General features: G+C 43.2%; 1 long non-coding RNA gene across 1 annotated transcript; it reads left to right on the top strand.

The window, feature by feature from the left end:
* Nucleotides 1–6,734: 6,734 nt before the first annotated feature.
* LOC140499181 (uncharacterized) lies at nucleotides 6,735–9,952 on the top strand. Its single transcript, XR_011965300.1, has 3 exons — nucleotides 6,735–8,599; nucleotides 9,272–9,388; nucleotides 9,726–9,952. It is a non-coding gene; the product is annotated as an uncharacterized lncRNA (long non-coding RNA).
* The last annotated feature ends 2,252 nt before the right edge of the window (nucleotides 9,953–12,204 follow it).

Here is a 12,204-nt window from a genome sequence, read left to right as displayed (position 1 = left end):
AGGGGAGCATGTTGCGATTCTGGGTCTAGGAAGTGTAGGGCTGCGACTGGTGAGAGCTTGTGCCTGGTGCTCTGGCCTTAGCTTGTTAGGGGTCTCAGACTGAGTTCAGGCCTGGCAGAAATCTCTTCCTCCACCCCTGAATCCTAACCCCCATCCCCCACCCCAGTAGTTCCCTTCAGGGAAGTATTGTAGGACATTGAAAGGGATTCCAGGCACACACCCATTTGACCACGCCTCAGAACTTCTTATGTGGAGGACAGGGCATTATGGGGAGGGGGAGGGTATTTTTCTGCCATTTTTTGTAAATCCATAGAAGACCCACTTAGCTGGCTTAGTGGGCCCTCCTCTGAGAGCCAGTGGGCACTCAGCTGTCTATGTTGTTTCTCTCTGTTTACATGAGCTGCTCACCTCTGATGGTCATGATCTGCCTCTGTGCTTCCTGGAGTGAATCAGGAGTATATCTAAGGCCCAGTCACATATCACCACTAGACATCATGAATTTAGTTAAGGCTTCATGTGTGCTAAGCATGGGGAATACAAGAGAGAGTGAAAATAACTCCTTCCCCATAAGGGACTTCCTTCTGATGGGGAGACATGATCTAAAAGGGTATATACAAAATCTCCATATAGGCTCATAACTTTAAAGGGGCTTAATAGCACTGGAAGTCACAGGCCCAGGAAAGGCCTCCTGCAGCATCTGACCTGAGACTTGAGGGAATGCAGTGGAGAGGAGATGGCATTCCGAGCAGGGAGATAGAGCAGGGAAGGGAAATAGAAGAATCCTGGAAGAAAGGGAAGGCTTTAAATGCCCCAGGTGTTTATATTTGATCCTGAAGGTCACAGGGAGCCACTGGAATTAATTGAGGTGAAGAGGTGCAGTGACATGATCAAATGGAAGAACAGTTTGGTCACTACGCAGATCGGGGAGTCAAGATGGGACGATCAATTTGGCAGCTGTTGAAACAGCCCCTTTGGGAGGAGAGGAGTGGAGTCTTAGGACAACACTAAGATGTCCAACCTGGGAACCGAGAAGTGGCGAGTCTGGGGAGAGATGATGCGTTCTGGTTCGGTGTTTGGGGTACCTGTATCTTCTGCCCTAAGAAAGATTGTTTTGTGGAGAGGCATGTGACTGGTCAGAATTCAGCAGCCTGAGTCTCTCCTCACACCGAGATTCTATCACAGGTCTTGAGTGCCTCCCAGAGCAGTTGTGAGAAACAAATGAGACAGTATTCGGAGAGTGTGTTGCAAACCTTAAAGCCCCATTCATTACCTTTGCTGCTCATTTGGTGAAAGGGGAAAGGTGGGAGAGAGAGAGAATGATTGCTTCTGAAAAGAAATGTTTTTAAAGTCAGTGCTTGTAGTGACTACCAGGGAATTGGTAAACTGCTTGTCACAAAGGGCCCATGATCACTCATGCAGTAGTATATAAAAGTCTGGAGATCAAGGACCCTCTCCTTTCTCCTCTCCCTTCCTCTTTTCTCTCTTCTTCTCTTTCTCTTTCTCTCATTCTCTCTCTTCCCCTTCCTTCTCCTCTCCCACCTTTGGTCTTTGGCTCCCCAGTGCCTGGCCTGTAATAGGAACTTAATCAGCGTCTCTGAATTGAATATATATGATCACACAGGACCAGGGTCAGACCTAGAAGAGACTTCGCTGTCCATTGTAGGCACTTAATAAATGCTTGTTGAATTAATTAATTAGCTTAAGTTTTATGAACCTTTAAGGTTTCCAGGAGAGGTAACATGGTACAGAGGTCATCTGGATTTAGTTTCTTCCTCAGACATTATTTGGACTCAGCAAGAATCACTTCCACTTCTCATTCCCCAGACAATTCTCTTGGATTCTTAAGTTGCAGAGCAGGTACTAACTGGCATTGGTAGAGAGAGTTTCTTCACTGGGATTTTCCATAGACCAGTGGAATCATAGGTCCTCAAAATCATTCCTTAGTAGATTAAGTGGTCAAGGAGTATGAACACTTCTCAAGAAAAGAATTGTGTTTAACAACTATGAAAGAATTCTCCAAATTGGTAATAATAATTGTGAATCAAAACAATCCTGAGGTTTGACCTTACACCCAGCAGAATGGCAAAGATGACAATAGATGGAAATAGTCAACACAGGAGGGGTGGTAGAAAGACCAAGATGCTAATACGTTGTTGGTGGAACTGCAAATTCATCTGATTATTCTGGAAAGCAATTATTATGCCAAAAAAAGTGACAAAAAATGTTCATACTCTTTTACCCAGAGATTCTGCTGCTAGGCATATACTCCAAAGGCCTCAAAAATATTTGTAGCAGCACTTTTTGTGGTAGCAAAAAACTGGAAGCAAAGTCCATTTATCTGGTAATAGCCATAAAAGTTGTGGTACATGAATATAATGGAATATTAGTGGGCTGTACAAAACAATGAATCTGACAGAAGTACGGAACAATTTACATCAACCTAGCCAAGGGAAGAAAGCAGAACCTGGAAAACAAGATACTAGATGACTCCAATCAACCACTAGGCAAGATAAACCAAACAATTGAAAGGGAAGACCCTAAAACAAGAAGGATGGGTGTTGGCCCCAACGAGGAGATCTGTAGAGACACCTGGTTCTCTCTATTTAAAGGACAGTAGGCTCTTGGATTCCAGATGGGAAGAGGAATACACTGGGAAATGTAGATTAAGTAACAACAGAAGATATAGATAAAATTATATATAAAAAGAAATTGCAGTTCCGGTCCAGAAAACCCCAAAAGGTTTACAAAATGCCCCCAAAGCATTAACCTTGTGAAGTAGGTAGCATTGTTGTTCTTACTTTACAGGAAGGGAAACTGAGGCTCAGAGAGGTTATTCTTAATAATATATATTGCCTTTGTTGTTGTCATTTTTAATCTTATCCAACTCTTTGTTGGCAAACTTTCCTTAGCAAAGATGCTGGAGTGGTTTGCCATTTCCTTCTCCAGCTCATTTTACAGATGAGGAAACTGAGGCATTGGGTGAAGTGACTTGCCCAAGGTCGCATGGCTAGTAAATGTCTGAGGTTGGAGCTGAATTCAGGAAGATGAGTCTGCTTGACTCCAAGCTCAGCACTCTATTATAAGGTGTTGGAATTGAGACAAAAACCTGTATCCAACCCCTCCAAATCCAGGTATCCTTCCACGCAATCATCTTACCCGCCCCCCAGGAGGCATCCCACTGAGCTTTACCTGCTGCCTTGTTCATGTTGGCCTGGCTTGGTTCAAGACTGGCTGGCCTGGTTTGGACCCCATCAGGAGAGTGGGAAGTCAACCCCGGAACCAAGCAGTCTCTTGGGACACTCATCCCAGTGACTCCCAGACTGTGCTCATCTTCTTTCTAGAAGCCTGTTCTGAAGTCAGTCTGCTTGACCCCAGGCTAGGCATATAAAAAGATCTGGTCCTGAGGGCATGCCACCCTAGAATTAGTTCTGGCTTTTAACTTTTTTCAGAATGGTTAAATATTATTTTGTCTATCTTCATGAATAATTCTGTGAGACAGATGTGGTAGGTATCATTATCCCCATTTTACAGATGAGAAAACGAACATGTGCTTAAGATCACACACAGGAAGCTTGTTATGGCAGAGCCTGAATTAGATTATACAGAGCTGGGGGTGGGGAGGGGAGAAGAAGGTGGTAAATCTTAGCCCATAAGGAAAGCAGAGTGTGGCATATAAAGAAAAGGAAGGAAGGGGAATAAGCACTTATACAGCACCTACTGTGTCCGGAATTGTGCTTAACACTTTTTATAAATATCTTGTTGGGTCTTCACAACATCTCTGAGAGGTAAGTACAACTGTTATTATCAGCCCCATTTTGCAAATGAGGAAAGAAGGCAAGCAGGTGAAATGATTTACTCAGGGTCACACAGCCAGTAAGTGTTGAAGGCTAGATCTGAACTCGGGTCTTCCTGATTTCTCACTGGGCCACTAGCCTGTGGACCCTTTCTAATTATAACTAATCTTTACCTATCCTGGAGTCAGGAAGGCCTGAGTTCAAATCTACCCTCAAACACTAGCTTTGTGACCCTGAGCAAGTCACTTCACCCTGTTTGCCTCAATTTCCTTATCTGTAAAATGAACTGGAGAAGAAAATGGCAAATCATTCCAATATCTTTGTCAAGAAAATTCCAAATTGGATTTTGAGTCAGGCATGACTGAAACCACTGAACAAGAATATAGCCCTTTGAGGCCTGCAAAGAGCTTTACGAATGTCTCATCTGATCCTTACAACAACCCTGGGAGGGAGGTGCTATTATTATCCTGAATTTCATAGATGAGGAAACTGAGGCAGACAGGAGTTAAGTGACTTGCCCAGGGTGTCACAGCTAGTTAATTGTCTAAGGTTGTATTTGAGCCCAGGTCTTCCTGACTTCTGGTCTAGTGCTCTATCACTGCACCACCAACTTTTCAGAATGCTATTTTTAATACATGAAATAAAATACATAGAGTTACAAAGAAAACCCATCATATTGAAATAAGTTAATAAAAATACTTAAACAAGTTCACTGACCCCAAGTTAAGAACCCCTGGCAGAGTGTGATGGACCCAAAGCCCAGAGGGCATTAATTTAAATCTCTAACACTAGGTATGTGTTTATGGGCAAGACCCATGCTAGCTCAGGGCCCTAATTTTCCTTCTCTGTAAAATGGGGAATAATACCTGTACCTGAGCCTCAAATGTGATACAGTATAATAATGGTGATTTGCAAACCCAGCACTATGGAAATGCTCATTATTACAGATGAGGAAACTGAGGTCCAGAGGGGTAGAGCTAGAGATGTGGAAGGGAAGTACTTCCTCTGCATGTGTCCCCAAGCAGGTATAGGGTTAATTGCCCTGTTATTAGAGACAGAGTCATTTGCCTGCAGCCATGGAGCTCCAGCCTCAATGGCCCCACTTGCAGATCCAAATGCCAAGAAGTTACACCTAATTATTTTTTTTAATGGGATATAAGCTCTTAAGAAAGCAATCTGAAGCCACATATTGTTTATCCAATATCATCGGAAAGATATTAGTTAATTATTTAATATCCAAAGTATCTCTTACATCAGCTTGCTGCCCAGGCATGTCCTCAGAAGTTGGCTAACATAGCAGTTTTATTGATTTCTCTTTAAAAACAAAACAAAACACACTTAGAGATACAAGAAGAAAACACTGTGTTTTCTGGAAATAGGTTGTGCCGTTAGGGAGTCCTGCATACTCTGGGTCTAGCATTTCTGGAAAATATGGTAACTCAAAATGACAAGTTCAGGGGACCACTTAATATCCCTTAACATCATTAATTGATTTGTTATCAGAAGAGCCTTTGGACTTAAAAAGCGTCAGTCAACAAGGATTTCTTCAGCACTTACTGGCCGCTAGGCGGCACCATAGTGGATAGAGCAAGTTCAAATCCACCCTCATGCACTTACTAGCTGTGTGATCCTGGGCAAGTCACTTGACCCTATTGGCTTTAGTTTCTTCATCTGTCAAATGAACTACAGAAGGGAATGGCAAACTACTCTGGTATTGATGAGGTTTAGGGATGCTGGGGACCCCAAAACACCGACAGTGCGAGTCCTGCTAGAATGAATTTGACTCAAGCCTTCTTAAAGCCAAAGAAAACAAAGTTTGTTAAAGATTCGCCATCTTGGGTTGGCTCTTAAGGAACCTAAGCATTTGTAACTCTTGTATTCGCAAGCGGGCCAGATAGAATCTCAGCTAGACAGAGTCTGAGCTGGATTGCATGTGAGCACCTTCATGGAGGCAAGATAGAACTAAATACAGAAAAGACTACAGGAGGGACGGGGAGGGGGGGGGGGGTGTTTCTGGTAGTCCAGGGTGATAGGAGGAGGGATTTAGGAAGGGTCTTGAGGAGAAGTCCTGGGAGGGAATCCAAGGAGGGTCAAAGGCTGCAAACAGCTGGAGGCTATCAGGAGATATCAGGCTATGGAGGGTTTGGGTGGGAAGCAAGTGGGGCAATCCAGAGATCTTGATAGGGGCAGTATGGGAATGAATACAGATCTTGATGGGAGTAGTTGGCCGCCTGGGGAATGGGGTTTTGATGGGATCAAGGGTGGGGGGTGCAGCAGATACCTGAGCAGAAAGATAAAGAAAAGCCCATGGGCTTCCTGAGACTGCCGGAACAAATGGGAAGATTCGATTTGAGTGAGCAAGGCCAGATTAAGTGGGAAGATTCAAGGGGAGCTCAAGGAGACTGAACTACAATAAAAGTGTGCCAGCACCTGTGCTGTGCAGGGGATGTGACTTAGGGCAAAATCACAAAACCTGGGCCCTGGCCTCCAGAAGCTCCCATTCTAAGGAGGGAAACAACATGCAAATAATTGCCTATGCACATGTAAAGTAGGTATAATTCAAATGGAAGTCCCCTCCTATGTGAAGGCTCTGGCCTGGGGTTGGGGGGGTGGGGGTGGGGGTGGGGGTAGGAAAGGCCTCTTTGAAGGAATTGAGAAAGGAGCCATATCTTTATAGTTCTCTATGAAACCACCGCTTATAATCCCTTTGTATCAGTAAGCAGTGGTTATAAAATATTACCTGTATTTCTTGAAGTTCATACACTTTACAAGTTTGTAATTATGAATGAATCTGCAACTGAAATGGATTTTGCTAATTGTTTCCAAGCAACTTGGAGTGAGGAGGAATCAGTATTTGAACCCTAGTTTAGGGCTCTTTCCCTCTTTACATTCAACCCTGCTACGTGCAGGGTAGGATTTCATCAGGGTCCCATTCTCCAAGATGGCAGTTCCTTGCCCAGGGCTCTTCCTATACTTGCTTCATAATAACCAAGTGAAGAAGTAGGTAGCTTTAGAGTAAGAGCTGAATTCAGATCTAACCTCAAACACTTACTGACTGTGTGACCCTGGGCAAGTCACTTAGCCTCTTTGTGCCTCAGTTTCCTTATCTGTAAAATAGGAACAATATAATACAGTGCAATTCAATAAACATTCATTAAGCGCCAAATGCTGCCAACCTCTGGGGTTACAAATAAGAAAAAAAGACAGTTCCTGCAAAGAACTTACAATCTAATGGGAGAAGACCACTGGAAGAAGGAACCAAAAAAGGAGGCAAGGACCAGGGGTACTCAAGAGGGGGCAGGTCCTTTTGAGGAGTGGAAGCCAAGCAGAGGCGCTAGAGGAAAAATGGAGTTAACAGGAAGAATGAGTCCTCCAAGCAGAGTGGAGAAGCAGTCCCAGTAATGAGATTTCAGGTGATTGACTTGGGAGTGGGGGCAGGAGGCATATTGTTTTTGCAAACCTTAAAGGGCTGTATAAATGCCAGCTATTATTATGTCACGAATGAATGACAATAACAACTATTTAATAGCATCTTCTAGCACTTGAAGGTTTTCAAAATCCTTTCCTCCTGACAGCCACACCAGGAGCAGTCTTCTAGGTTTACGAAGGGAGAAACTGAGGCATAAAGACTGAGGTGTAGCTAACTTACTTGAAAGTATCAGAGCTGGGATTCAAACCCAGCTCTCTTCCCGGTCCATGGCTCCATTTCCATTCTCTCCCAGTCTTTGGAAGTTTGTGCATGAATGCTAGACAGGAAAAGGGCCATAGCCCAGGGTAAATACAACGGTGATTCACAGATGAGTACATCTGTCTCATTGTTTCCCTGTGGAATCACGTTTGCATCCTTTCCCGCTCAGCAGACTGGGAGGACCTGCAGAGCTGCCGTAGTTTGTGGGAGATGGTCTTGGACTTCCCCTGGAGGCAGGGGAGAGGTAGGAACAGTAATGATGGGAGGCTGCCTGGAGTCTGCAAGTGACTCACCTGGAACCACCCAGATTTCTCCTGGGTGCCAGCAGTCTCCAAAAAAGGGCTTAGTTACTCACCCCCAAACCAGTATTTACCAAAGAGTGTTCTCTGAAATTCTGGGGTTCGGTAGGATGGGGAAACTTTAAAATAGAATATCAATGCTAGCATTATATTCCCTTCTGAAATATTAAATGTGGAAATAGCTGTTCATATTCAAGTGGAGTCTCACTTCTAAGTGTAAATTTATGGAAGTCCACAAGCAGTGATTAAAGCACCCACTGTGAGCCAGACCCTGGGAATACAAAGAAAGATAAAAGCCTGTCCCTGCCCTTTGAGGAGTTCCAGTCTGATGAGGGAAGATAGTAACAAAAATGCTTCACACAGGAAGTTTTCATTATGAAAATTAGTCATTTTCTCTATTTTTCCTCAAGTTTCCTCCAATTTAATCAATCCACAAACATTTAAATGTTAACCAAGGGCCAGGCACCAAGCTAAGCACTCTGCTTATAAGAAAAGGCAAAAAACCTCCTACAAACAAACCCTCCCACTCCCCCAAAAATCCCACAACAAATAAACTCTGCATTCAAGGAGTTCACATCCAAATGGGGAAGACAATAGGCTGACATTCTAACAACCACAGACAGTTTTTCTGCGGGGGGTGAGATCTGCACTAGGTCTGGACACCAGAGAAGACAGAAGGCAGCATTTCAGACATGGGGGACAACCGGAGAAAATGCCCACAGTTATAAGTGTCTTAGGGAAAGAAGAGCAAGAGGGTGAATGTGGATGGATCACAGAATTCTTGAAGAAAAGGAGTAAAGTGTCCAAAGACTAGAAAGGTAAGAAAGGGCTGACTTGGGAAGAACTTTGATAACCAAATCAATGACTTTATATTTGGTCTGAGAGATAATAGGGAGCCACAGCAGTTTACTGAGTAGAGGGGAGACATCCAGAACCTGCACATCAGGATAATCCTTTTGATAGCTGAGTGAAGGATGGTGTGGAATGGGCAGAGACTGGAGGTAGGGGGTCAATTTAGGAGGTCATTGCAGTATTCCAGGCTAGGAGTATGGCTACATGAGTGGAAAGAAAGGAACATAAAGTAGAGATGTAGTAAAGGTAGAAAAAACAGGCTTATGTGAGTTGAGTGGAGGGTGAGGAGTGATGGATAACACTACACTTATGAGCCTAGATGACCATGCCCTCTACAGCAGCTGGGAAATTGGAAAGAGGAGAGAACTTTGAGGGGAAATACAGTGAGGTCTATTTTAGGCACTATCCCAGGGAGGCCATGTGATATTACAGGCAAAAGACCAGAGTAATACTGCTAACTGTCACTAACTTATTCTATGACTTTTGGGCAAGATTTGACATCTCTGGGCCTCATCTTTGATGTACGTTGGAAGGGCTGGACTAGATCAGGAGTTTTTGACTCAGGGGCCATGAAGGACCTCAATTTAAAAAAAAAACAACTTTGATAAATATTTCAATATCATTAATTTGTTTGATAGATTTTATGGTATGCATTTTGAAGCATGATTCTGAGAGAGGGTCCATGGGCATCCCTTGATAAGGCCAGAGGGGTCCATAATTCAGAACAAGTTAAGAATTCCTGGACCAGACAGTCTGTAAGTACCTTCTAACTCTTAAGATTCTGTTATTTAGAAATTTTGTCAAGGTATTGGGATGGGAAGAATGTAGAGCTTCTTAGTTAACCAAGATACACATAGAAGCAGAAAATGGCAGCCATGATTCTTCATGAGACATTGATAATGGTAACCCCTGGTGGTAGATTCCTGTGTTGTGTTGTGTTGTGTTGTCTAGTCAATCCCAGATTGTTGCCAAGGCCTTGCCATCAATGTTCATATGATCCCCAATGACATTTAGGAGAGAGTTCAGGACTATTTGGAGATGCACTGAGAAGGAAACATACACAACCCCTCAACACAACCAATCATCTTTCAGATATGAACTGCTGGTTACGAAGGAATCATCCAAGAGACTAGGGCTGGTTCCCACTGCTGAAAGTACAAACCACAGAGGATGTCCTAATGGGTGAGTATCTGTTCAGATAGAGAAGTCAGCATTATCATTTAATGTCTGCTGCTTGTAGGCATTGTCCTGGACACTGTGAGAAGTTATAAAGAAGATACAGGCCCTGACCTTGAGAATTTTACAGTTAAGACACCATGAGGACCCATTACATGTATCCAATTCCTAACATGGTTGATGATATTAATAAAAACAAAAGCGATTTTAAAATGGACTTGATAATATCCTAGAAAAAACAGATGATATTTATAGAAAGTGGCCACTCACTCTCCACTTAAATACCTCCAGGGATGGGGAACTCCCACAGCCTGTGAATAGCCCATTGAACTTCTGGAGAACTGTAGAAATTAGAGGGTCTTCCCATGTATGGAGTCAAATTTTGCTCTGCTTCTTCCCCCCATGGCTCCTGGTTCTGTCCCTTGGGCCAACAGAAAGAAGGCTAAACCACAGCAGCCCTTTTAATACTCAAGAACAGCTTTGGTTCCTCCTCTGGCTCCCAAGCCTACTCTTTTCCACCATCAGCTCTTTTCCATCAATCTTCATAGGGCATGTTCTCTAATCCCTTCTCCAGACCGATCATCTTCCTTGGATTCTACCCAATCAAAATAAAATAATTAAGTTCAGGGAAGAACACTGAAAACCTGTCCATCCTGTTTCCTCACTTTCCCTGTGACATCAGTTCCCACTGGCACCCCACCAAAGTGTGTTCCCTTGATAATCAGGGCTGGTCAGGAGCTCCTCCCAAGCTTCCAGCCCTGGAAAAGCTGTAGAGCTAGAGGGGATGTGATGGGCCGAAGGGGTAACCATGGAAAGATGAGTCAAATCAGCAAAATTAGTCCAGAGCAATAGGGAAAGATCAGCAAGGGAGGAGTTCTAGGACCCAACTCAATGACTTTTCCTTTTCCTTGCTGCCTCTGTATTGAAAATACCTTTGTTTTGTCATTGAAGGCTTCTGCGTATGTCTGTGTACATGTATACGTGTTTTGGGGGATGGGTTCACATTTCATAATTCCAAACAGATCCCAATTCTTTCCTTTTATTTTTGTTTTTGATGAGGTAATCAGAGTTAAATGACTTGCCTAGGGACACACAGCCAATTCTTTCCTCTTAAACATATTGATACTAATCACTCTCCTGAGAAATCATCTCTTGATTTTTGTCTCCACTCCTTGATGCTTGGGCCTCTCCTGGACACGTAGTAGGCACCTTAATAAATATTGGTCCTCTTCATGATGAAACATGCTTCCCCTCTCCTGACACAGGTGGTAAACTCAGGATGTGACCCTGGGCAAGTCACTTGACTGTCTGCTCTTAGTTTCCTTATCTGGGTAATCATTGTAGCTATCTCTCAGAATTGTGAGGATAAAATTAGATGATATTTGTAAAGCACTTTGCAAGCCTTAAAACGCTATGTAATTGTTAGCTATATTATTTTTATTATTAATTTTATTTAGATGCATCCAGTTCTCAAATCTATATCCAGACTAACTTGTCTCCTGAGTTATACCACAAGCTGCCTCTTGGGCATTTCAAACTAGATGACATTTTAAACTCAAAATGACACGTACTCTGTGAATCTCCCTTTTACCGATGAGGAAACTGAGGCAAAGAAAGATAAGTGCCTGTCGCAGGAGTCAAAATCAAGCCTTCCTGACTCCCAAGAATCCAGCCTTCTATCTACTACAGCTGTTACATAATGATAGCTAATTATTGCTTGTTGATTGAACTGAACTTGATTGAATGAGTAAAGTACATAATAATTTTAACAGCAAGCATTTACGTAGGCTTCAAGGTTTGCAGAGTGCTTTATATATGTTCTCATTTGATCTTCACAACAACCCTGTGAGGTAGGTGCTGTATTTATCTCTGTTTTACAGGATAGGAAAGTACAAGTGATTTGCTCAGGATCACACAGCTATTCAATTTCTGAGGCAGGATTAGAACTCAGGCCTTTTTGACTTGAGGCCAGGTGTCCTATCTACTATGTCTTCTAGTTCCCTATACATCAATCAGTCAGAACTCTGAAGATCCTAACAGGGGTGGGGAACCTTCAACCTCTAGGCCCCATGTGACCTTCTAGGCCCTCAGGTATGGCCTTTTGACTGAGTCCAAGTTTTACAGAACAAATCCTTTTATTAAGGGGATTTGTTCTAGGCCCTCAGGTATGGCCTTTTGACTGAGTCCAAGTTTTACAGAACAAATCCTTTTATTAAGGGGATTTGTTCTGTGAAGTTTGGATTCAATCAAAGGGCTGCACTTGAGGACCTAGAGCTATGTGTGGTCTCCAGGCCACAAGTTCCCCATCCCTATTTTAGAGCTAAGAATCTCATGTCATCTACCGATCTTTCATTTTTTTGGAGAAAAAAACTTAGGCCTAGAAAGGAAAGGAGAA

The sequence above is a fragment of the Notamacropus eugenii genome, chromosome 4 (genome assembly GCF_028372415.1).
Source record: "Notamacropus eugenii isolate mMacEug1 chromosome 4, mMacEug1.pri_v2, whole genome shotgun sequence".
Classification (NCBI taxonomy): domain Eukaryota; kingdom Metazoa; phylum Chordata; class Mammalia; order Diprotodontia; family Macropodidae; genus Notamacropus; species Notamacropus eugenii.
The sequence above is the reverse complement of the archived record's forward strand: the minus strand, read 5'-3'. Positions and strand labels throughout refer to the sequence as shown.